This window comes from Triplophysa rosa, linkage group LG5 (genome assembly GCF_024868665.1).
Source record: "Triplophysa rosa linkage group LG5, Trosa_1v2, whole genome shotgun sequence".
In the NCBI taxonomy this organism is placed as follows: Eukaryota; Metazoa; Chordata; class Actinopteri; order Cypriniformes; family Nemacheilidae; genus Triplophysa; species Triplophysa rosa.
This window is the reverse complement of record NC_079894.1, coordinates 24,393,928-24,404,713: the sequence shown is the minus strand read 5'-3', so window position 1 is coordinate 24,404,713 and position 10,786 is coordinate 24,393,928. Positions and strand designations below refer to the sequence as shown.

The 10,786-nt window shown below is 37.0% G+C and overlaps 1 long non-coding RNA gene across 1 annotated transcript; it reads right to left on the bottom strand.

The window, feature by feature from the left end:
• Positions 1 to 1,324: 1,324 nt before the first annotated feature.
• On the bottom strand, positions 1,325 to 10,106 carry LOC130554107 (uncharacterized). Its single transcript, XR_008962947.1, has 3 exons — positions 9,555 to 10,106; positions 2,439 to 2,726; positions 1,325 to 1,722 (listed from the first exon to the last, which is right to left on the bottom strand). It is a non-coding gene; the product is annotated as an uncharacterized LOC130554107 (long non-coding RNA).
• Positions 10,107 to 10,786: the final 680 nt, after the last annotated feature.

Sequence of the window (10,786 nt, the reverse complement as noted above, 5' to 3'; positions counted from 1 at the left end):
GGTAGCACTTTGCTAACGTGTCTCACATTATGGTTTTGTCAAGTGTGCAAAGTTTAGCTGTGGTCAATCACGATCCCCTTCAAACAAAACGATTTGCTTGTCATTATTTTAAAAATGGACTGCAGCACTATATCATTTTATTATGTAAAGGTGTGTGCATTATCTTTGGAAGCTCTCGCTAACTTGCTCAGTTACTCCTCTCTGTATAATCAAAGTAATGATCAACTTTTGGATAGAGCCGTTGTTGTTCTCCCACAGCTATGACGAAAAAAGATCAACAGAAAACAATAGTCTGAATGGTTTATGAAGATAAGTTTATGAAGATAAAAACTTGTGATATGGTAATACTGATGCCATTTTTACACACAGCGTCTTTGTTTACAAAAACCTTCCTGAGATAAGAACTGTGGTAATGGGCGTTTCGTTTCTGACACGCAGTGTATGAAGAAAGACCAATCACAACTGATTGGGCCAGTTGGCCAATCGGAGCACATTGGACTCACAGTACGGAGGAGCTTAGAGAAGCGGAACATTTTAACAGCTTCGGAGGAATCGTTTGGGGATCTTTGAGAAATGGATAGATACTAAATGATTATTTTAAGAAAATAGCACCGTTTTTTACCTTTGATGCATTTGAACATGTTGTTGGGGACTCTAATACAACATTAGGACACTTACAAAAACCTTGAAACCTGCTCTTTAAGGATAGAAAGTGTAGAATAGAAGCAGAAGTCAAAACTAATCGGTCAGGTGTTGACTGAAGCGATGTCTTTTCAGCTGATTCTTAAAGATGGCTACAGAATCTGCTGATCTTGTATCGTGCAGATCATCCTACAAATGTGGAACAGATCCAAAGAAGTACGTGAGAGTCATTTTAGCCCTTTTTGGGATGGTACTTCAAGACATTACAGACGGTACATGTCTGTATTAGCGAGTGAAGGCATGGGGTGCCGAACCAGTGGTGGTCTTGTGGGCAAGAGCAGAGCTTTGAATTTGATGCGAACGATAAAATACACTATAAAACGGTCAGTTCTGGTCCTAGATTCTGATTGGCTGAGCCGAGTTCTAAGCCTTGGGTGCTTCAAGGCACCATTTCACAGTTTATATTTTCTATTCACAATATTTAATATGCGGAAATACTAAAAGCAAATACAAAGCAAACAGTTTATTGATCAACAACAACAATTTACATTGAATAATTATTCACAAAATAGTCAGAATTGTACATTTACAATTCTAAATTCATGAAATCAAATGTATAATTAATATTGTGTTGGTGATATTGTTATAAATTAAAACAACATCTTAACAAAACTAACCAAATAATTTGCCTTAACTTTAAATATACTGTAAATACAGACATATTTCAGGTACTTTGTACAAATGTACAATTGTAAAAAAGTCCAGCAAAAAAGTAGTCTCTAATAGCAAGGCCTAGACCAGTGGTAAAGTTGTAATTTGCCAAAAAGAAAATCCTTGCGAGCAAGAAAAAAAACCAATTGTTCTCTCCAAATGGGTTTCCTGCTATTACCAGGTGACGTGAGGATCCAAAGTCAAAATTATTTCTTTAGTGCATTTCACAATTTTGTATTGCTAAAGTAGATATGTATTTATGACAAAAAGAGACCAGGAGCTCGACTGTTGGCCTGTTTGTCCCATGCAGGCAGTGCAAGGATGAGCATCAGGGTGGGCTGGAGCTGGGTCTGTTGGCCTTGGGTGTCCCTGGGAATAAGACATAGAGACAAAAAAGAGGGATTTAGATAACGTCTCAAAACATTACATTTAATCATTTTGCACATCACAAATTGGTTTACTATTACTATTGGTTTATTGTTATTTTGTAACAATAAACAAAATATTACAATGCCTGGTAGTCACTGCTTTGGTCTATGGTTAAGGAGTACAATAGGCTATCTATAGCAACAACTGTAATAATCCACTATATTCAGATTTTTTCATTGTCAATGAGTATTTTACATGTGCAAATATAACAAATAACATAATAATAAAATATCATAATACATATAATAGTTACTTTTTTTGCTGAGGAAAAGAATAAAAACAACTGAATATGATAAAAATATTTAATTACAGACAATTTATGTAACATGGGTGGGGAAACCGTTCAACACAAACAACAAGTTAAAAAAGAGCTATAGGCTACATTCACTCAAAGTGAACATAATAGCTAAAAGTGGCTAAAAGTCATTGTTTGTCATTTAACACTAACGTTACCCATTTAATGCTAGCCCCACAAGCTTCATCATTAACTTATATTCGTTAGCATCTTGGCTAAAACAAGCGCTGTCTACACTGTGTAAATAAACAGCTTAAACAGCCAAAAACAGCCATACAATTAGACATGTCAGAGTATACATTTAGTACAAGTAGAATATAGTTAGTATATTTAAGTTATTTATATATTTTGACTTACTTACCTCCAATGGGACAGTCGAGAGGTTGTTGCGATCCGTTATTTTGAATTCCCGGCTGTGGCGCGAGGGTACACCGGTGAAAACTCGTACCGCCTCGTGCCAGCAGGGATGGATTACTGACCGGGCCAATGGGGCCAGTGTCCAAGGGCCCTTGACTACCATGAGCCCGAGGGGGCCCTGGGCTTCAAGATTACTCCATCCAGTTTGGTACAGAGAACCAAACAACAATGAAATCTTTATCTATGTTTAATATATGGGTCTCATAGCCTATACAAGGCCTCTGTGGATACCCTGTAAAAAAATGAAATGATCAACAAATCATGGCAAAATATGTTTTTATGTTTCTTTAACTTATCAAATTAAATGTGACTTATTAAAAAATATCTTATTAATTAAATTACAGCACATTTAAATTGCATTTTCTGAATCTTTTGCTTGATGATTTGATGTTTACAGACATGTGTCACAAGGGAATTTTATGGTGAGAAATCATTTTTTATTTATGTGATGCATTAAATAGGCTACGTGTATATTTGACAGTTAATTAAAGACGTGTGTTTCATACGCCTTAATTTGGTCCATTGTTGATTTTTTGCTGTGTAGCTAATATTAGCCTTCTATAAACCCTGTACAGATTCTTTTTAGCGTAGCCCAGGCATTTGTATGGAGGTAAAATAGTGACAAATGAGCTTGAAGCAAAAAGACGAGCTGAATAGCATTAACTGAAAAAAAATGCATTGTATAAACAGTGCTCGCATTTTAAGGTTCTGCAATTCAATATGGTTGCATATTTAAGATGTGAATTTTTCAAATGGAAACATTTCACACACAGTTTCACCATTTGAAAATGAAATAATCAAAATTCACCTTTTAAATTTCATTTAAAAAATTCAACTTGTTATAAAATACAAGCTTTAATATTCGACAGACAATTTTCAGTCCATATAATTTCGGTTTAAAAATTCGCTTCCACAAATTCAGTGGTTCAAATTCGACTTGAAATTCAAAGTTTCACATACGGGAATCCCAGGAGGAGCAATAGAGCGCCGATTCCGCCAATGCATGATCTCTACCTGCTGCCTGACCGCTTCACCAGCAGGTGGTGCAAGTCGGTTCTGACGAAGACCAAAGCAAGAAATGCAGATATTTTTATGTTTGCAGCACAGTCCACTCATCTGCTCGATTAAGTGAATTTATTTTTTCTCATAGATCTCTTCTTATGCATCATCAACATCAGACATTTTAGGTTTCTTGCTCTGGCTTGAAGGAATTAAGTCATTTTGTTCACATAAATACTATGCATCATCAGCATTTATTATGTATTGTGTTTGAAGCGGTCAAATAACTGAGATCTCAACTAGGAGCTTATGGACAAATGCTGTGATTTTAACGCGTACTCTCCCATGTGCTTCTGTTTATATGACGTAGCTGCAATCTCAACAAACATTCTTTTTATTTTCCTCGCATGATCTTGTTTTAATTTGAGACTCTCAGAAAATGCTGGATGTTGTGGAATTGTGGATACGTTCGTTTGTTAATACGAGACAGAAAAACTGATATTTTAGCAAAGCGAACTTCTTGAGCAGGCCAGATAAAATAGACCAGATAAAAATAGACAGCACTTTCTTTAGAACCCGACTAGACCCGAAACATCTTGTGCAGCCTGCAGCCATGCAAGATACCTCACGGCGTTAGGATCTATACAGCTGTAAGATGGTTTTTAAGCGCAAAGATAAAAACGTGTGTTGCATGCTGTGTGCGTTTCCCCAATAATGTGCCACACACGAACATGCGAGTATGACTACACGCCTATACACTCAAATGCACGGCTCGGTAAGCGGCCGTGCATTGAGTGTATAGGCGTGTAGTCATAAATTATAACGTTCTCACTTACCTCCCATTGTTATGTAACGAGTGTGATTTTCAAATCATTAATACTAGGCTATAATGTATTTTCTCAGCTCCCAGTCAGAATCAGATGACAGGACGACATGTTTCAGAATTATGATGAAGTCAGAGAAGACAAGTGAAAGTGAAGTGACCTATTAGTCAGATATGGTGACCCATACCCGAAATGTGACCTCTGCATTTAACCCATCCAGAGAGTAGTGAACACACGCACAGCAAGTGGTGAACACACATACACCCGGAGCAGTGGGCAGCTATCACCGGCCCTGAGGATCGAACCGGAAACCTTCTGGTCACGAGTCCGACTCTCTAACCATTAGGCCACAACTGCCCACACAAAGTTTAGGAGCAGGACACACCAAAGGATAGCTGTGACCTAAAGCTTCAATTTATTGTTTACATTTTGTGAAGTTTTCCAAGGATCACAGACAAAGTCGTACTGTTAACCACAAGAAATATGAGAAATGGTTAAGAGCCGGGATAACATGAGAAGAACAGGGACATCTTTTGAAATAGTATAGTAGTGAGCATTTTTACTGTGTATTGTGAGAATTTCATATAGTCCATTCATTTTAATCATTTTAAATGTTTTACTTTACAATATTCCAATATGAAGCCTTATTTAAATCAAAAGCATTTGTTTGACATATTTAATAGTTTTTGTATTTGCATTTTACCTGACAATTTCTCTGTATCAGTTATTATATACAAGCTTACATTAATGGATCACATTTTGATAATAGAATATCTTTATTGTCATGTCACAGCTGCAAACAAAGACATTTTAGTTACACAAAAAAAGTACACACTAAGAACTAAGATATGGATGACTGCACAAGCACATATAATGCATGTTACGTACAGAAACAAATATGTACAGTACAGAAATGTCTTAAGTAGCCTATATATTTACATTATTTTTATTTACATTACAATTTGTACAAATAAAACCAAATTAATGTATCCACAGTCTTACTTTTATTCTTTAGCATTAGCTAACGCTAGCGCTTTCACCAATAGACCATTTGATCTTCAGTAGCTGACGTGCTGTGGCTCAATCACATCTGCACTCTTAAAGTGATGACAACAAACTGTAGTACCAGTTAAGGTTTAAATCCTTACGTGTAATAATGTAAATCCATGCTTGGAATATTATTAAATCTCTGTGAAGCTTCATAAAACGGGACACAGCCACACCTGACGGAACCACAGTCACGTGTGTATTTAAACGCTGCAGTAGTGATGGCAGGTTCGCGAACGAATCGTTCATTTGAACCGGTTCTTTTTAGTGAAACCAAATCGGACTGAATCGTTCGAAACGGTTCGCGTCTACAAAAAGAACTTATCCACAAATTCCTTCAGTTACTCACTTTTGACATGCATGAAAACCCATCCGACTCAAAATAAACCAGCCAGTATCAACAACTTTTCAGTAAATCCAACAGTACACTACTACACGCTGAACTGAACTGTTAAGCACGAGCGGAGAAGCTATTCAAGTTATAGCTAAGCTAGCTGATATAGTGAGCATGCGTGCAGTGGCGTGTTCTATCGAACGCTCCGCCTAGAGCGATCCTCGTTCTCGATTCAAGAATCGGTTGCCACAGTTTTCGGATCACCACTGAACCAGCCGAGAGCCGATTTGTGAACCGGTTCAACCGGACAACCGTTTCAACATATAAGAAACTACATTTGCAACATGAACATAAACATTTGAACACAGATCACACTTTTTAATGGTCATAAATATTTGTACAAACATATTCTTTATATTAATGTTGCTTGAAATGCATTACAGAAAACGTTTGTGCAGTTGTGCTTTTATGTTAATTATTGTAAAGGTTAAAAATAATTGTTTGTAAAAATAATAAACTAAACATTTATTTGTTTCATAAGTAATCCACGGTGTTTTCATGAACATCTTATTTAATTTCTAAACAAGATTATATAACTCTAAACATGACGTAATCATCATGTGCGAGAAGTAAGCGGATTCCTTGAATCGCTCTCGCAGACTAGAAGAATCTAGAGTCATGAGAACCGTTTCTGTCAGACATGTCCGATTTGTGAACCGTTGAACCGGTTGCCGGTTCGCGAATCGCTTCTGACACGAACCGGTTGCAACAGCTTTCAATTCACGAACCGAAGAGCCGCTTCTTTCGGACACGTCCGACTCAGAACCGATGATACTGCGCATGCGTTAATTTTAAAAGCAGATAAAAAGCGTCTAAGTCAGATATTTTTATAAAACAGAGGTGCGATACTATAAAACACATTGGAAAGATGTTTATGACTTTATTACTGCCTTATCGCTGTAAGTAAACCAATCTGCAGTGCCGTTTCCGTTCATACCACTGCTAGAGCGGTTCTCGTTCTCGAGTCAAGAGCCGGTTCCCAACAGCTTTCGATTCAGCAGTACACGAACCGAAGAGCCGCCTCTTTCGGACACGTCCGAGCAGAGGTGGACAGTAACGAAGTAAATTTACCTGAGTACTGTACTTAAGTACACTTTTTGAGTATCTGTACTTTACTTGAGTATTATTTTTTCTGAGTACTTGTACTTTAACTTCACTACATTTGAAAGACAAATATCATACTTTTTACTCCACTACATTTATAAAAAGGTCCAAAAGTAGAAAATGGTTTCTATGCAGCGGGTTTTCCGGTGTGCGTCATTTATCTTGCTTGCGATCTTCCAGGACCTTTTAATGTTGCCAAGTATTTCAGTTTTTCTAAGCTCGCGGTTTTCCGGCAACCTTTGAATGGCCATTTAGCAAAAAAATTACGCAAATCTGGCAACTCTGGGATCTTCCCCGCTAAACTAATGTAAACGTAGGTGCTGCTACACCGTTGATAGCGCTCTGAAAAGGCAAATAGAACAATAAAAGAGGAAAAAGGCACATGATAAAGTGTGGTGTAATCATCTGTGGGTTACGATCAGTCAAAGATCGTAGAAACATTGTCATGAAAATGATCGGCATAACGGCTAAACGGTAAATAAGCATCACATACACCTTGAGCTACGCGTGCGTGTTAACTTCTGATCTGCTGCTATATCATTTAAAGTGATTTGGAAAATGAATGATGTTTTTACTGAAGTAACTATATTTGAAGTATTCCTGTTGAAATAAAAACAATAGAACCCAGCCCAAAATACAATATAAAATGTAATGGATTTAATGGGAATAATGGGAATTGTAATATGGATACATGTTGTCTACTTGTAGGCTATGTGATGGATTCTATTGGTGGGATGGTAAATCATATTGGAATAAAACCCAAACACACTACAAAGAGGAATTTAATTTAAAAATCTCATTCTACTTCAAAAATTCATTGTTTTTTTCAGCAGGGATGGTATTTGCAGTAAAACCACAGTATCCACAAATTTACTATTTTCTATATATAGGAACCATACTCCAATTAATAATCTTTAGTAAAACCACAGCAACTAAAAATACCATAGTTTCATTATACTAGCTATAGTTTATGTTTGTAGTTAAATTATGGTAATACAAATGGTAATAAATCCAACAAACACATGGCTTCTACACTTGACTATTTACAAGAACCTTATTACTTACTGGTAAATTGCTGCTAAAACTGGTAAAGGGAATATACAAAATAAACAAACACTGCTCATGAATACATATAGGCCTAGGGGGCTAATGAAGATAATTAGGCTAAATGATCATACAGGATTATATCTAAACTAAACATACATGTGCTAAACATATAAAGCTCTTAAAGGAGTTCCTCACTGCAAAATTTCCCCCCATTGACTTTCCATAGTAGGAATAAAAATTACTATGGAAAGTCAATGGGGGCAAATTTTGAAGTGAACTACTCCTCTAATACAACTGATACTGTGAGCTGCTCAGTGTATTCAGTAGGTTGCTTCAGAAGCATAAGGTATATGACAATAAAACAATGCACAACTGACATAAAGTAAATTTACTTTTAATACTTGAGTACTTTTAAAAGCACGTACTTCTGTACTTTTACTTAAGTAAGAATCTGTCTTTACAACTTTTACTTGTAGTGGAGTAATATTTGACCAGTAGTATCTGTACTTTCACTCAAGTAAGGAAGTTGTGTACTTCGTCCACTCTTGGTCCGAGTCAGTCGTGACGATGAGCTAATGTAGTGAGCATGCGTGATTCACGTGAGGCTACAGACAGTTGTGACAATGATGCTGTGCTAATGTTACGAGCGCACGTGAACGAGACTTAAAAATAATGGAGCAATCTGGAAAGCGTACGTTATTTAAAGAGCAGGTTTCAAGGTTTTTGTAAGTGTCCTAATGTTGTATTAGAGTCCCCAACAACATGTTCAAATGCATCAAAGGTAAAAAAAACGGTGCTATTTTCTTAAAATAAGCATTTAGTATCTATCCATTTCTCAAAGATCCCTAAACGATTCTCCGAAGCTGTTCAAATGTTCCGCTTCTCTAAGCTCCTCCCTACCGCGAGTCCAGTGTCTCCGATTGGCCAACTGGCCCAATCAGTTGTGATTGGTCTTTCTTCATACACTGCGTGTCAGAAACGAAACGCCCATTACCACAGTTCTTATCTCAGGAAGGTTTTTGTAAACAAAGACGCTGTGTGTAAAAATGGCATCAGTATTACCATATCACAAGTTTTTATCTTCATAAACTTATCTTCATAAACCATTCAGACTATTGTTTTCTGTTGATCTTTTTTCGTCATAGCTGTGGGAGAACAACAACGGCTCTATCCAAAAGTTGATCATTACTTTGATTATACAGAGAGGAGTAACTGAGCAAGTTAGCGAGAGCTTCCAAAGATAATGCACACACCTTTACATAATAAAATGATATAGTGCTGCAGTCCGTTTTTAAAATAATGACAAGCAAACCGTTTTGTTTGAAGGGGATGTGACCACAGCTAAACTTTGCACACTTGACAAAACCATAATGTGAGACACGTTAGCAAAGTGCTACCGTGACTAAACGATAAAGGGATACAGTTTGTACAATACTACGACATGTAGAACGACAACAGTCTACAATAACCGCCACATTATTAGGTAAGAGTTGGATTATTAAAACTGTAACACTGTTAATTATACGTTGTTTACCTGGAAACCTACAGCTGTACTAAATATACAACACAGATTAGCACAATTACTTTAACGTATATTGTAAGCACTCAATTTAACATGTACACATAACGTATTTATCATACTTACATCTTGTGGTTCTGAGACGCTTGTTAGTCCAAATAAAGTTGGTATTGACTTATCTTTAAGGGTCTAGCAGCTGGCAAATCCCGCGTTGAACTCGTCGAAATTTGAGCAGTCGCTGGTAAAATGAGGAGCACATTTCCAAAGATAATGCTTCCAAAGATAATGCACACACCTTTACATAATAAAATGATAGTGCTGCAGTCCGTTTTTAAGATAATGACAAGCAAACCGTTTTGTTTGAAGGGGATCGTGAGTGACCACAGCTAAACTTTGCACACTTGACAAAACCATAATGTGAGACACGTTAGCAAAGTTAGCAAAGGGTCTAGCAGCTGGCAAATCCCGCGTTGAACTCGTCGAAATTTGAGCAGTCGCTGGTAAAATGAGGAGCACATTACACAAGGTTGGAATTGTACTGCAGTGGTATCGTGGAAAAAAAATGTAACCACTGATACTTCACATCGTCATCCTTTGGCAGCGAAAACAAAGTACATTTGCGTTCACAGCACAAAACACAGCATCCCCTCGACATGTTGTATACGCAACACTACCTGAAGTGCTAGTGGGCAGGTCAGAGTGTTCCTGTTTCGCGGGAAGGCGTGGATTGTGCTGATGCAGTACACTGTGACGTATCGATGTTAAACTCAAAAGATTCGAATGCCTAACCATTTGTTTGGGCGGTTCGGAGTCGACTCCTTACTTTGGAAGCCAATATCTTAATTTATCATGGACTTTTTGGAATAACAACTTTGCAGATCGTCAAAATTGAAGGAAAGCTACGTTACACACTGAAATGCCGGTAAGTTTATGAGATTCATGAAACCTGCTCTTTAAACACACATACTAACGAAAGTGCCACATGGCACATGCATTGACGTTGCAGCAATGGGCCAACAGCGCCACTGTACTGTGGAGGGCGAGACTGCACAATAAACACACAGAGCAGCTGCAGTTTGTTTGGATGGAAAGCACAACGTTTACATTTTCAAAAGATTTCAGTGACTTAGTACTTACTTATAGAATAAAAATGTTTTGTCTCCAATTAATATAATATCAATAGTAAGACATAGAAAATAATTAAAAGCTTGCTGAAATTTTTCAAAATAACATTTAGCCTTTTCTAATCATGTGCATGATTTTAAAATGTGTGTTCACATAGCAGGGACCAAAAACCAAACTTTGGACTATTCGTATTCTAATAAAACATCAAAATGATCAGACTAAAAATCCTTATT